We start from the raw sequence: 14,897 nt of genomic DNA on the forward strand, positions 1-14,897 counted from the left end.
GTATTTGGTATGTCTTACCTACCAACATGAAAATTAGGGCTTGAAAAAGTTAAGTGGTTTTAATTTTCTGTTTTCTATATTTTCATTAGAACAGTTTTTATTGCTGCAGAGACACAATTCTATATTTGCAGACTTTCTAATGTAAAATCACATTTCATGAGATAAATTTGTATTAAATTCAGAAGCAAAAAGTTATGTGGAAGTTTTTTTAAGCCATGGAATGACAATTTTTTGTTTGTTTTTTTAAATAATCAAATAATAGATATCTCTACATATTTGTACAGGTTAAAAATTGTCATTGCGAAATAAATATTGCAATATAGTAAAAGGACACAGGCTATAAGTAGAACTAAGTAGGAATATATTCCTGTGCAATAACCTATCCTTTATTTCATGCATCTGGGCACAAAAACAGCAAATGACGTAGTATGGGCCAAACTTATAGTTGAAGGGAGATCTATTAAACTGGAGTAGGATTTGGGCTTTAGAATTTTAACATTTTTGTCTCTTCTTCAGGAGATCGCCTGCTCTGTTTGGTGACTATTTTGGAATTATATTGAATTCTCATAAAATGGAGACTGATGTTAAGGCTCTGGGGCTGCTTTGAAGTGTCTACACTAGAATTATGAGCACTTCATGTCAATTTGTTGGTCTATAATAGCAAGTAACCTGACAATTTATTATGTTCAGGAACACTGGAAATATTGACATGTTTGACAGCACAACTGGGTATTCACCTATATTCTTTACTTTTAAGGAGCCAAAGCAATATTTCTCTGTTAATGATACAGCAGCTAATACCTACATTCCAGTTCTGCTGAATACAATGGCAGAAACTTGCATAGTTTACTATGCATAGCAAGTATCTCACAGAAGCCAAGAAGCACAACTTTAGCACATTGGGTGAATGCTGTAGGACAGCTTATCATTGGAACAATTTGTAACAGTGAAAAGGTTCTGATTTTATAAGAAGATCAACACGAACAAGAATCTATTTCTTGCCATGTAGCAAATTAAAAAAAAAGTCAGGACACTGTCAGTTTGGGGATAGATTGAATGCTGCCCTGAAAGGCAGATTAGTATGTGGAATCCATAATAAAAGTATACAAAGGGGCTTCTGACTAGAGCTGACTTTCCACCTAAAAATGGTATTGAAATTTCAGTGTCTATGGAAACTGAGAGTTAAGATGCAGTAGAATTATATTCAGGGCCAAGAAGAGGGCAATAGCTATAAAATATGTACCACATCAAATGCTGAATAGCAAATTGGATACAGCAAACAGATAAGGAGCCTGACATTTGCTACTGCTATGGATGAGGGTCAGACATCCATTCCAATCGTGTAGAAACTGTAATAAGAAAGGACACATCTGAAGTGTACACTTCCCTGCAAAGACCTAAATAAAGAATAAAAATCTTTTTATTGATACAGGAATGGCATTACACCAGCTAGGTGAAGTACAGCCTGGAAATGTTCAGCAAAAACAAAAATGTTGAGGGGGGAAAGATTCTAACACACAAAGGATCAAGTAAGCGACAGAATCCTGTTCGTAAAAAAATGGTCAGCTTGGGTAAAAAGAATAATCCAAGTTCAATTCAGCCATACTCCAAAATCCAAATATTGGAAAAATGGAGAGCCTGATTTTCCACCACCTTCATCCTTTATTAAAAATTGACACCTTTGCAACCAAAAGATTCATAACACACAGATCTGAAGAAGTGCAAAGGGCTAACCAGACCTCCAGCTTCTCATATGAATGTGAGAGAAGTATAAGAAGGCTTTTAGCAGAGGAAATTGCTTAGTTTTCTTGCAGGCAATCTTTTTCTGTTAATTTGTTTTTTGCAGATTATCAGCTTAATTCTCTGCTTCCTGTTCAGCACAAATAGGGTCCACAACCCCCCCAACCCCCCCCCAAAAACAAACAAACAAACAAACAAAACCCAAAGTCCAAAGAACTGGTCACAGTAACAAGAGAGAAAGAAATTTCCTTTTAGTAATCACATTGGAATATACTTTTGCCTATCACAAACCTATTACCTCAAGAAGGGTCCTCTTCCTACACAGACCCACGAATAGGGTTGTACAAGTAATTTATTTTTTTGGTCAGGTAGCTTAGAAAACCAAGCCAAACCAAACAGTAAATCACCACTCAAACAAAACTAGGAACTAAACTTAGGAAACAGAAAACTGCAGTAAAACTAGATGTTTTATTTTTAGGCATTCACCAAATGCCAGAGGATGCTGTAGTGTTGTCTTAATAAATAGTTGTTATCAGGGCACTTCTCAAAACATGGGAGACCTGATTTCAGTTAAATATGCATTAAGTGCAGATGTGCAAACTACTAATCTAGAGAGTCATAAAACCTCTTTCTTGCTCAATAACCAATTAAGTTCTTGTGTACAAGTGTGAATAGATCACAACAGAATAGATTTTCACCACTGAACCACACACTAGATTTATGAATAAAACAGTATTCTGAATGATAGATGACCTTCATTCAAATTCTTATCTGGGAGGTGAGACACCTAGATTTTATTCCCCAATTAATGGGCAGTATTGCTGAAAAGCACAAGTCTAGTTATATAAATAACTAGGAATTGGTAGCCCCATTGGGGCTACCCATTAGTAGTAGCTATCATTGGGTGAGATTAGAAGTTACAAATAAACCTTGTTAAGGGCACTTAAAATGTGTAGGATTACACATCCATGACCATTAATAAGTGCTAAGTGTCCTATAGACATCTTAAAGTTACAGCATTTGAAGTCAGGGTTATCTTTGAACTGTGCTAACCAGCTTGACTTAACCTAACCTCTAAGTGTTCATGGGAGATCAAACAAAAAATTCATGGTCCTCCAGTATCCCAGGAGGCACTGCGTCCAGGTGGACTACTTATCCTTCTGGACTCTGATGACTGATCATCTGGACAGCGGGGCAGTAACTGGGGAGTGGGTAAGGGAGGTACCAGGATGCAGGGGAAGGTAGGGGAAGAGTGGGCCAAGGGGTAGGGAGGCAAGATGGGAGAAGGGCGGCTGCACATACTATTCTACACAAAACAACACTCACACAACACAGCACAACACGCACTCACACACAAACATACAAAGCACAACAGACATACACATTAGTAGTGGCAGGAGTGTGTGTTTGCATGGTGTACCTTTGGCTGTTGTCCCGCAGTGACAGGGGGACTCCTCATGTGCTTCTGGCTTCCATGCAGCCCTGCGTTATCCACATCTACCTGCTGCTTCCCCATTCCCTGGCTGTGCTGCTTGGTGGTGGCCAAAGGCAAGTCTGACTCTGGGGGTATATGCGTGTGTGTATTTGTTGCTGCTAGAGAAACTCCAAGCAGGGCAGGCAGGGAGCAGACCTGTCAGCTCCTAGCCATGCCCCTGCTTGCCAGCCCCCTGGCAGCATCTCAGTGCTGTGGCTGTTACAAAAGGTACTAACTCTGAACATGCCATTGAACAACAGCTTAATATTCCTTAAAGTTAACAGGTGCTAATTGTAATGTGTAAGCACACCCTTGGATTGCTCCATGAATTCTGGTAAGATGAGTGATTAAACATTCTCCTTGGAGATGCACATTAAAAACTGTTTTTGCAAATGTGGGAAATGAATTCAGAGTGAGTGCCATCTTCACTCATCTCTTGAAACTAGCTCCTCTTAAATCTGCAGTTTTGTGAATATAACCATGAACGTTTTCTAGATTGAACTATTTAGCTAATTTGGCCCAGATTTATAAATAACTTTGGGATGAATTAATTTGCTTTTTCAATTAGTTTCCTTTTCCTCTTCCTGCACCTCCCCTACTTCCCCCCCTCCCCCCAAAGGAAGAGCAAAACAAAACAACAAAAAACACAGATCTAATGAGGTTTACATTTGTTTAATTAAAGCTGCCAGTATCTTCTGTTTGTACTTTAGTCCCTGTGTACACTCTCTTTACATGTAACTGCCATGGCTGCAAAGCCAAGCTATTTCGGGGCAGTTTTGGAACAAAGCCTTTAAGGATTCTGGGTACGGTTCTTGTGCCTGTTGAGAAAGCTTGAACATCAGTTTCACTATTCATTCACTGAAACCCTGTAAAATCTTGGTGAAATATACACCCTTATTTTTTTTATTTTTGACCCATGTAGAGTTATAATTCATGTGGGAATTGTCAGGTGTTACCTGAAAGGATAAAAGGAATATTGCACAGTGGGAAAGAGAATGAGATTTCAAAGATAAGAACATTCTTTAGTCCATGGTACTGCAAGGAATAAAACAGTGGTTTCTAATTAAAAAGTACAATTTCTATTAGTAATGATAAATGACTTAACCTCTAGAGTGATGAATAGTCCTCCTGGTTCTCTAAAATTCAGTTCCAAAATAATATATAGCTGTTAGGTCAAAGAGGATGTGGTTTTAGGGGTAGAGTTTGGGGTCAAGCAAGACTTTTAACTTTGTTCAAAGCCCTGAGATAAAATTGCCTTGAAAGGATGGTGGGGATTCCCACCTGTATTTCATCCAACCAATTCTTGCTGGATCTGAGGCAGCAAGATCTGATTTCCCAGTTCCTAGAATGTATGATAATGGTAAGGTACAGAATTCCCTTGTCACTGAATAGAGACCAGGAAGGAAGGGATGATGATAATATTTCAAAATAGCTGGTGGCAGGATTTTGATTCATTTTGTTACTTATCCTTGAAGTTTACTTTTTGAAAAAGAGGGAAAAAAAAAACTTTGAGGCAAAAATTGGGCTCCAAACAGCCTGAGATTGGTTTTTAAAATGACATTTACAAATATCAATGATTTTTTGACTACTTATCTTTTTCTTCAAATGCTTGAACAGGTTTTTTTTAAAGCTTTTCACGTGAGCCATAAAGGCTAGGGACTGATATTAGGAAGAAATAAACAAAAACAAAAAAACAAGATGTCAATGTATTGTTAGAATTCCAAAAGCTGGGGCTTTAAATACAGACACACACACACACTTGTGAGCCCCATAAACAAAGCTATTTACACTAGAGAGAGACTGACTGCAAATGCTGCTACCTAGGCTGCTTAAGGTAGTCTAACCTTTTATTCTTTCCTAGACACCAAGTGTGTGCCCAGATGAGCCCATACATGGCTCTTGCAGCATCTCAGCACAGTTTGAGACACCACAAGAGGCACACTGGGAGCAAAAAAATGTTCCCTGCATTGCATATTTGCAGCGCAGGCTCAAAATTTGATACCTGGACATCCAGGTATCAAAAAAAAACCCCAAAAACCAACAACCAGAAAAAGAGCAGGGCAAGGCACAGTCCAGGACCATGCCCTGAAGCAATTAGAGGCTGGGGTCCTTCAAAGAGATGCTCTGTTAGCTGGCCAGAGTATTTCTATGCCTGCCCCTTGCCCTCGTGCTTCAGCATGCTGCCTCCCTGTGCAGGGAAAGGAATAGTGCAGGCTGCATGGACCTCCAGGTAAGTAGGGGTTGGGGGTGGGGGGGACTGAAGTGGGGGGCTGTGTGGGTGCAGGGAACTGTGTGCGTATATGGGAGTGCTATCCATGGAGGGGGGTTGCTCAGGAGGGGTGGGTCCCCTGCCTGCCCCCCAAATGGCCCATCACCCCCTCACAGCAGCAGTGGCCATTGGAGATCTCGGGGCCCTCCTGGCATGCCCCCCTGTGATGCAGGGCAGTATAGCACAGCCCTAGCCACCTGGCACCCAGCACTGCCTGTGCCACATTGCATGGGCCTGGCCTGGCTCAGCGCAGGGCCGTGCACCTTCAGGCAGCTCCAGAGCACTTGGGCTGTCACTTGGGGCCCTGTGCTGCTCATATGGACCATATGTCACACCAGGCTGGGTCCTCTCCCCACAGAACCGGCCCGGCCTGATGTCCCATGGGGCCCATGCACATGTGACTCATACCAGCACAACATGTGGTCCCTGCAAGCACTCTGCACTGCATGTGGCGTCTGCTGGGCTGTGCCCAGTGGTGGGAGTCCCTCCCCCATGCACCCCTGGGGGGCAGAGTCCCAGACTGGCCCAGGCCAGGGCCTGATCCCAGTTCGCTGTCACTTCTGGGCTGGGGGAAGGTCTGGGGGTGGGGCAGTGAGCAGGGTGGGTATGGTAGATACTGGGGTGCCCTTTACTTCTAAAAAGTGATCTTCACCATATAAAGGTTGGAGACCACTGAACTAGATGAAAGATGGAATTCACACACACATAGCCCTTTTCAGTCCCTATGGCCCCTGACGAATTTTCATTTAATGGCATGTTGGGATCTGTTCCCCAATCACAATAATCACTCCCCCTGACATGCCATATGTGCATGGTAGGATGCATTATTTTGTTTGTTTTAATAGATACAGGTGGCACATAAATATTATTTATAGCTCAGCTTTGAAAGCCCATTCTCTTAGTGAATATTTCAGCCACTTTAGCAATACCTGCCACTGATGGATAAATCACAATATTGTTTGCTCCCACTGCTCCATCACAAAAATTGGCCTAAACAAAACTGAACTACATGACAGACTGTGTGATTTTGGAATAGGGGATGAGATCCCAATCATGTCATTGTAACAGCTACAAGGCTTATCTGCTTACAAGCTGAGTGGGTGAGCTGTGCTTGAGATCTCTGCATGAAACGGGCGGCAAAAAGTTTGCAGAGCTTGCAATTTCTTTTCTAAATGGAGGGTATGCTGTGCACAACACATGCTTTTTGCTGCAGCATTTGAACTGTGACCAGAGGCCCCATTGCAAGCCCCAGGCTCTGATTGGCTACTGTGTAGCTATGAAAAGCTGAGGGAAGGAAAAGCAGAGGGGGAAGAAGCTGGAGGAGAGCCAACACCAGCCTGGAGAGAGGGGGCAAAGACTCATCCCCATCCCCCCACCACCTGGGCATAGGGAATGGAGCTGAGATTTGGCTGAGGAGCAGACATTAGCATGGAGGAGAGCCTGAGTCATCACAGGAGGAGCTAATTTCCCACCTGGGTTTGGAGCTGTGCAACCAGGGCCACAGGTACCAGGGCAAGAGTGGGGAGGGTTGGTAAGCTGTCTGAAAGCTGAGAGAAGCTGCCCGGGTCAGAGACCTGTGGAGGAAAGTCCCCTGTTTGAGCTAGAAAGGTTCATGCTGCAGGAATAGAGACCTGCAGAAGGAATCCATTGTCTGTGAGTGGAGGTGTGGGGGAGAGAGACAGCCAAAAGAGGGAGTGGGCTGTGAGAATCCCAAACCTGCATGGGTGTGTGAGGGGCACTTAATCCCTAGTGTTCGCAGGAGGTATATTTTTCAGAAGGAAACAAAAGAAAAGAAGCCTATTACCTGCAGTGGCTGATTAGAGACTTGTTCTGCTGAGGTACTGGGAAGGAGCAAAAGGAGTGGAGTTTCCCCAGAGCACCAGAAGTCTCACCTCCACCATCTAGTGGTGGATCATAGGTCATGCTCTGTTGCCATTTACTGTTATGGGAAGGGGATTGTGACCAGAGGGAAATCAACCTGTGTTATGTGGGGGGTGGGGGGGGGGACTGTTTTAAAGGGTATGACCAGGTGAAGGTAATTGATGATGGTTCTTTAACATAAGCAGGACCACCCAATGTGTTGGGGTTATCCACCTAAGGTTGTATTTGTGAATTTATTTTAAACTCTTAGTTTTATTACTAACTATTGTTATTATATATTTCTGTTTGTTTATTTGTTTCCAGTATATAGAATGTTTGTAGATAATAAAGAATAACCTGTTCATCAGGTTCAGAGTGAATTCCTGGGTGGTGAGTGAGAGGGGCCCACCTCTCCATGGGACCCCGCAGTCAACAGATCTGCATGAGGGGGCTCCCAGGGCACCTAGCACTCTGAGGACCCAAAATCCAGCACATCACCTGGCTTAGTGTGCTGGCACAGGTTACACCATTACTATTTGCTAATGAAGGAGAGGCCAGGGATTGTGATCTTAGGTCGCCCATTGCACCAACAACTAGAAAGCCATGTGCTTGGTGAACTAGGGTGGTCCCATGACTGGGACCTACAATCAGTTGGTTATCAATCTTAGCCCCAGGACTACACCAGATTGATTGTCAGTCTCTGCCCTAGCCTCTCACTCCAAAAACCTCTGGTGTGGTCCCAGTGCTGAGACTGACAATCAGCTGATAGTAGGTCTCAGCCCTTACCACACTGGAGCAAATTTGAGACTCTGGCATGGTTTTGGGGCTGAGACTAACAACCAGTTGCTGCTGTCAGCCTTGAGATTAACCTGAAACCAGTTCAAGACTCCAGTGAGGCCCTGGGACTGAGACCAACAATCAGCTGAGACCAACCATCATCAACTGCAGATTTCTTCAGCCTGACAAAGGGCTTTTAAACCCAAAAGCTTGCTAAGATTTTTTTTTTTTCCCAACTATTTAAGTTGGTCTAATAAAAGATATCAGATTCACACAAAGAACCTTGTCTACCTATATCCCTAGACCAACATAGCTACAACTTACACCCTTAGTATTAAAGATTCAGTTAACTAATTAATAGTTTCCTAAGTGTAACGTCTGCCAGGGCCCTCAGTCCAAGTTTTGTAACCAATGGTTTAGTCTGTCTCCATCATTTACATACAAGATTGCTGCAAATTTACAGGAATATAAGTCTACTAGACCACTACTGAACACATTAACTGTGTGAGGTGACTAGGTAGTTGCCAGTATTTCCCTCAGCAATGTACATGTGAAGTTTATTGTTAGCTTAGTTTGGGAAGCTCATTCTCTTAACTCTTGTTTCAGCAGCTTTAACAAAACTGAGCTCTAGCAGCCTAGTATGGTGAGCTGCCATATGTTAAGTTCTATCTGAAAGGTAAAGCCTCCTTCATTTGTGTGACTTTCCCAGCACTGGAGACTGGTCTGACACAAATCTATGAAAGCCTGCTTTCTTATTTCTGGGCTCACTGCCAATTTATATGAGTATGTGATCCCACCTTCTGTACTAGTTACCTTGTACCACAAGACCTGGTCTGTATATGAGCATCTACAATAACTACAGCATGATGAAAGAATGTGATACTATACAGGCTTGTAACATGCATAACCATTTATTTCTTAATGGCTAATTTCCTATTATGTATCTTCTATTTCTTTTATATGACTATAAGAAAGTTAGAGCTTCGAATATAACTTTCTAGCTCTTCCATCTCTCTCAAGAACTTTTTATAGACCAAAATGTATTCTGCAATCATAGAATCACAGAAAAGTAGGGCTGGAAGGGATCTAGGTCATCCAGTCCACCCGCTCTGAGGCAGGATCATATCTATCCATACCATTCTATACAAAACCACTGTGTAGCCTCATAGCAAAATTATACAACCCTGTTTATTAACAAAGGTATTCTGGATATTTTTGAATCTCAAGAAAGCTAAGTTTATTGTACTGGAACTCACAGAATGTTTTCATTTTGGATGAAAAAAAGAAAAAATGATTTATGGAACTATCGGCAAAATGAGAATCTGATTACTTTTTTGAGCATTGAGAAAATAATCCCAATTTCATTTTATTTTGTTGGATTGGAAGTATGGTGGGGGAGGGGAGATCTGCTACTTACCTTTCATTTATATTCCACATGGAAGAGAAAAAAGAGCTGGTGGCATACTTAAATTCATAATTTCCACAGCTGTCTGATCATTTTCCCAGCTTTTCCCAGGGAATGTTGTTACCTCTCAGCTTTGTGTTCTTGGGGAACCCTGGCACAGGATGCAGCCTGTCTGACTCTCAAAGAATTCCTGCCCCGCCCCCCTCCTCTACCTGAATAAGATCTGATTGTGAAAGACAATGAAGATGCAGTGGAAGACACACCTAAAGCCCTCCAGATAAGGGAGCAACTGCCCTAGGTCTCATTTGCATCTGAGATGGAACCAGATGACAATTCATTTACCTGGAAGATGGAGAACAGAAAGCCCAAAGCAAAGACCACAGTGAATTCTGGGATCAATCAAGCAGGGAAGTACTGTATGATGGGGAATCTGTGGTCCAAATGCTAATCAACCCACATTTACACACACCCAGCTCAGCATTTATCAGACCAATTCTAATCTGGATTTACAAAGGACTTCCCCCCACCCCACACCTCATCTAACCAGAACTAAGCAGAAGTAAAGTTTAATAGGCATCTCGGGCCATACATTCCCCGGTCCCACTATGGGAGGCCTATTTAAACTTGATCGACTAAAACTCGATTGCCAGGTTAGGGAATGCTGAGGCAAGAGACCGAGTCAGAGGGGGTATGGGAAACATTTGAACAAGGGTAAAGGATTCATCACAGCATCCAGCCCTTTGGAGCCCTGACCACATATGCTGTCATACTTTTCCCGGGTTGACTGGTGGAAGTCCTTCCCACAAAAGTTTATGAAAAGTCATGCTAGGCTGAGGCTTGTTCACAACAGGTAAAAATCCAAAACCCTGATGCTGCAAGCTATCTATTGTTTCTGAAGAAACAATGAGGTATCCCATCCAGATATCTGCTATCCAAGCTGGCTCCTAAGTGTCTGGTTACTCCTTAAAAACTTATGTTTTTCCTGGTTATTAATCAGTTTCTTGAGATATTCCAACCCAGATAACCCCTTGTCAATAGAAAAGACAATTATTTACACTATTAAAAGAAAGCTTGGAAGAAGCTGAACTGAGGGCATAAAAATCATTAAAAAAGCAGCAAAGTGTGCTTCAAGAGGAGAAATCTCTCTGACAACATCCATTGTTGTTCCCGAGAAGCTGGAAGAAACAGATCATCTCCCTTCAAGAACTGTGCCAAGAACTTTACCTGTCAGCACTGGAACCCGAGTGCCTTGGACTGCTGAGATCCCAGCTCTCGTTCGCTCGCTCTCTCTATTTTCTCTCTAGGCATAGATTTCTGAACCTGATTTGTATCAGTTAAGCTTGAGCTAAGTTTCCCCAAATACTTAGTGAACCCAGGGTAGTATTGTAATTGTTTGTGGGTTGTTTTTTTTTTTTTCCTTTGCCTGTCTGTTACTACTAGTACCATTATATAGTTCATATACTTAGCAATAACTAACTTTTATAGTCAAACTGGTGGTAACCGGGTATATTTTTCCTTCTTTACTTTTCCTTCCCCACTTGCTCTACAGCAACGCTTCTTTTACCTAAACTAAAAATCCCCGTGAAGCATTGGATGAGATATATATTACACTTTTGGAGGTGCAGCTGTAAGATCTGAGAATGCTGATGACTCTGTTGTGGGGTGTAGTAATTGTGGGGGTGGTGGAGATGTGTTGGCAGGTTTTGCATTTCTTGTCATGGCACGGTCTGGATCCTTTTGGTGTGCTCTGGGCTTGAGGAATTTTGCTTCTGGTGATCCAATGCATCAAATGCCCTGATGGAAAATACGTAGGAGAGACCAAACAACTACTGCGCACCAGAATGAATGCACACTGGAAATCTATCAAAGACAGGAATACCCAATTACCTTTGGGGGCACATTTCTCACAAGAAAACCACTCTCTCTCCAATCTCTCAGTTCTGATCCTCAAAGGAAACTTGCACAACACTTCCCAGAGACGAGCCTATGAACTCCACTTCATCAACCTCCTGGATACTAAAAATCATGGACTAAATATAGACATTGGATTTATGACACATTATAACCTGCCTGACAACTGACCCCCCAGGTATCTCTCCACCATTCATCCCCTGCTCTCTCTTCCATCCCCCCTCCCCCCAGCCTGTCTCTCACCCATTGACTTCTCAATCTACATTTTCACTGACTACCTGTCTTGTATGCATACCAGCCCAGCCTCTGGCTTCTTTACTTTTCATTCCATCCAGGAAGAGCACGCACCAACTGGGTAAACTTCCTTAGCCTGACGAAGGGTTTTTGAACCCGAAAACTTGCTTAATAATTGTTTTCCAACTATTTAAGTTGGTCTAATAAAAGATATCACATTCACCCAAAGAACCATAGAACCTATGTCCTTAGACCAACACAGCAACAACCTACACCCATGTTAATCTGTGTGTGTTTGTGTGTGTATGACTGATTTGGTAACTGGAGGAACCCAGCCCCATTGAAACTGAGTCCTGCAAGATAGCTCCATTGGGGGTGAGGACTTGCAGAAGGGAGAGATACAGTTCTGTATAAAAGACAAGTAACGCAAGCAACACGTTTATAGAATTACAAAGACCCTAAACACGTATCCCTAATAAATGAGCACACCACAAAGTAATGGACAAATATGGTAACAATGTGGCCCCCAGATCTGCGTGTGGGGTTCCAGCAGGCTGCTGCTGCTGACTGGGGAAATAGCCCACAGCTGCCACCATCACTGGCTGGTAGCGGAAGCCTGCTGTCATACTGCATTATCTGGGGGCCCATGCCTCCTGGGAAAAGCTGGGGGAAAGGTCAGGGAGCTGGGGAATTACAAACCTACTTTGCAGTATTATTTGGCTACTGCACAGTCAGCGTCTTGTGTAGACGCACCCTCTGTTATTTAAATTAAGCTTTCTTAAGCGCTCTCACAGCTATACGGTCGACCCAAGAAAATACATTACCCCAAAGAACCTTTAGAATCAAGGTCAGATTTTCCTCCCTCCCTCCTCCCCCCCCCCTTTAGTAGTACTTTGTTCAAACTACTATGGGGGGAGGGGATCTTGAGCATAAGCAACTGTGAAGAAGGTTTAGCTAAAATATAAACAGAAAAGTACAGAATGCTACTGTTTTTACATGAAGCTCACAGAAGGTAGAAAATGGCCATAGAACCTTAACACATCTCTCACATTCAAAGAAGTGCAGGTAGACAAAACTCAAAGAAGCATGACATTTTATTAATGAATTCACAATATGGGAGGGTGAGGGGGGGAGAATTGTATGCATAACCTTGCATACTGCATACAAAATTAAGCCCACTATATGAAATGGGCTCAAGTGGGAAGGAATTAAAGTTGAATATCTTCTACTGGTTCTCTGCAGATGGAATAAGTTCATTTCATTGTGTTAATATAACAAAGGATTTATATAGAGGAAGAGATACCAAGTTGTAAGCAACCAGTAGAGGACTTGTATAAAGGAAACTCTTATGCAATCTTAAGGCCATGATTGTTATTTTCCAATATTTTAAAAATAAACAAATTTAGCAATTTCTGTAGAAAAAACTTACAAATAAGGTTACAAAAGAATTAACCCTATAAATCTAATTTTAAACAGACATAACTTTGCAAAATATTACACTTTAGAATGGGAAATGTCTGTGTTTTGCCTGTGAGGTTGTCTTATCATTGCTCTGCTTGAGAAAAGTATTATATACTACTATTTGCCTTGGTCGAGGTGCTCAACTCCCAGCCCGCAGACCAGATCCAGATTTGGATCTAGACCAGACCAGACCAGATCAGACCAGAGCCATGTCAGGAGCTGCCATGCTCTCCCCAGGTTTGAATATTTGGTGGCAGGGGAGAAGTGGCAGCGTTTATTGCTGCATCCCTGATGCCAAACTGCCAGACCCATGGGGAGCACAGCAGGCCCTGCATGCTAAATCAGGTGCACAGGGCTGGAGTGGTACAGGGATGGATCTCTGCATGCAGGACAAGGTCTCATCAGTGCATGGCTTGATAGAGGTGTGTGGGGCCCAACTGGGGCAGTACAGGGCTCCATCAGGACCCATGTACCCAGGGATCAGATTAGAGCAGTAATGGGCCAAATCAGTGCATGTGGGGCCAAATGGGGGTGACGTGAGGCAAAAATCAGGCATGTGGAACATGATCAGGGTGCACAGGGCCCAAATCCCCATGCTGACCCTATGAAAGATCCCATGGACCGTGCCCACACCATTCATCCAGATTGTGGGGGTTGATAGGTTTAGTACCACTGGTCTATTCAAAGAGGAGCTTCACACTTTTACTAAATAACATAGAGATAAAGACTCTCTCTAAAATCTTAGATCTTGAAGAACTTAGACATGTGCTCTTAGCAAAGAGGCATGTAAATGAATGAAATGCATAGGCAATTCCAAGCTAATGAAATAAACAGTAAATAGAGGCGGAGCTTGAGATGGGAGGAGAAATGGATGGAACAGAAGGAGGGACAGAGGTGGAACAAATGTTAATGAGCATGAACCAAAGTGTATAAATGTGGAAAGAACTATTGTTCGTTTCAGGTCCCCTGGTTCACGGGCTATGCGTCTGAGAGGGATCTTTGCCCTTAAGCTGTCTCCATTCTCAGTAAAGTTGTTCAGAGCAATGTGTGCTGGCGTTTGCTCCCTGCTTGCTCTGGCTAATGAGTAACAGGATCCAGGGCTAATTGGATCGTTGTCTCCCTAGTCGTTGGATGCCACATGGAGTCGGGGTCTAACAGAGATCTTACATTATCATCTTTATCCTTCATCAAAGCTCTCATATTGATGGAAATTTGTTTAAGTGAATAAATGTATAAACAAGAGAAGGATTTTCTGGTTTGGTAGTTAATAAGTATATGTTATTTATTCATGAGACAGAAATGCTTCTCCATAGTAATGTTGTTCAATGACGGGGTTATTAAAATGTGTTATACTCATGGAGATATACTGCATTGTATTATTTTTTAATCAATTTTAGGCACACCTGCGCCTGATCAGAAAAAAGAATCCCAATTAATACAGAAGCCTTTCTATTCAATATCACTTTTGGGGCGGGGGGGGGGGGGGAGAGGAAATAAAAGAGGTGGGGGGGGCGGGGGGGGAGAAGATACAATACAAAACATTCTTCAAAAGAAATAAAAAAAGAGTTTAGAGATTTACATGTGTTTAATCAAAGTTAAATCAAAATTCTGGTCAGTAGCTAATCTGAGAATATCACTCAGTCTTTGATATTGCTGTCTTAAAAGTAGTAACAGTATGTTAAAATAGTTTTTGATTGAAATTAATAGGTTTTATAGTAAAGTTACATTTTAAATAGGTACCATCATGACCACAAAACTTATTAGAT

Source organism: Alligator sinensis, unplaced genomic scaffold, assembly GCF_000455745.1.
Source record: "Alligator sinensis unplaced genomic scaffold, ASM45574v1 scaffold725_1, whole genome shotgun sequence".
Lineage (NCBI taxonomy): Eukaryota > Metazoa > Chordata > Crocodylia > Alligatoridae > Alligator > Alligator sinensis.